Raw genomic sequence first — 1,859 nt, 5'->3', positions numbered from 1 at the left:
CTTGCTCTTCATTCCCCACTCTTACCAATTTGGTTCACATTATTTTTGGTTTGTGATATTATTAGCAATAGTGTTTGGTTATCTAATTAAATAACGAGAATTTAATGATTGCCTACTGAGTGAGTAATCTGAAAGATGTGTGGGTACCATTCAGTATGGTCTCTATCATAAGGACCCTTTGTAATAAGGAATTTTAACTTTGTTGGTAAAAGAAGATCAGTAAATTGATGAATGATGCAAAACCAGTACACAATTAGGTCTAAATTATGAGAAAAGATCTCTGGATGTAAAGAAATTTAAACGTGGAGATCACTTCAACCTTCTATGTGCCAGTCAAGATACTAGGCACTGAGATTACAAAGACGCACAGGGAAAGATCCCTGTTCTCAAAGAGTGAACAGCCTGGAAAAAAGATGCAATTAGTTGGACAATGACAATAAGTATGAACTATGCAAGTACCCACATGGTACTGTGTCAACATGGATAAAGGAGGCCACCTTATCTAGACCAGAGGGAAGGTTTTCTGAAAGAGATGATAACTGAGGTATGTCCTAAAGGAGAATTCATCTGAGCAGGTAAGACATGGGGATGGAATCCTTCAGCATATTTGGGATGGTAACAGTTGGAAAAAGAGTGTGGGGTAAAGTTCAAAAGGGTAAACAAAATGAATAAATGCTGAGTTAGGAGCCAACATCTTGAAAAGGGTAAACAAGATGAATAAATGCTGAGTTAGGAGCCAACATCTTGGAGCAAGGCAATGGGGCAGAGAAGAAAGTGCCCCTAACCAGAAAGGACTGTTAGGGAGTAGTAGGAAACTCATTCAGATAAAGAGAATGGAGATGGATTAGAAAGGGTCTTGAAAGATCAAAAGAGGGAAATATACACTTAAAGCATTAGTAAACAAGAAGTGTTTTATTTTCTTGGGCAAGCTCTTGAAATTGACATTCAGTGTAGCAGTGGTGTACAATGGAGGGCCCAGCTAGAATACTGTCTCAGTAACTCGGGCTCTAAAGGTAATAACCTTACATTGAGGGTGGAGAAGAAGGATAACAGAAGCCTCAAATGGAATTGTTGACTAAGTACGTTATAAAATGAAGAAGAGAAAGGTATACAAGATGAGTCCTGTGATCCACCCTGGGTTTCTGGAGACTGAATACTCACTGATAGAGATCAGGGAGTTGAAAAAGCAGAGTAGGGTGTTTTGGGGAAGTAGGGGGAGGAGTAACTAATCCTTTCTAATCATCAGGCCTGCCATTTGGTTAGCTACTGCTACTGGAGGTAGTATTTGTTAATGGATTTGGCTGCATTAGTACCATCAGTATGAATTTCCCAGATGTGCATAATTAAGAAAGGTAAAATTCCAAAAATCAACCATATGATCCTTTCAGTATTGATGCTTATATTTATAATTACTCATAAATAAATTGGCATTAATTATTCTCTAATGTCTACTCTCTAAAAATGTGATACACACTGTGGAACATATCTAAAATACACACAACACCTGGGCTGAAGTAGCCCTTCCTCACTAAAGTTTCATTGTCCTAAATCTCTGTGCACTAGAGCCCTAGATTTTTTATTACTAGTTCTCACTAGATCTCATTCTCAAACTCTAAGAGAGTCCAAAATAGTCCAGGCTATGCTCACGGAATTTGATTATTCATCACAATCCTCTGCCCTTGAGCTTTCTATACTTTTCTTTATTCCAATCTATTTCTAACTGGGGACAGGCCATTTTTTTCTTTTTAATTCTGCACATTTTAAAATGCATTTTGAATATAAAATAAAATTATAAAGTAGTTTTTATAATGATAAATAAATAATGAGATTTATGTTGAGAATTTTAGATTTGTTTAAAT

The sequence above is a fragment of the Hipposideros armiger genome, unplaced genomic scaffold, assembly GCF_001890085.2.
Source record: "Hipposideros armiger isolate ML-2016 unplaced genomic scaffold, ASM189008v1 scaffold_379, whole genome shotgun sequence".
NCBI classification, from domain to species: domain Eukaryota; kingdom Metazoa; phylum Chordata; class Mammalia; order Chiroptera; family Hipposideridae; genus Hipposideros; species Hipposideros armiger.
This window is presented reverse-complemented; position numbering follows the sequence as displayed.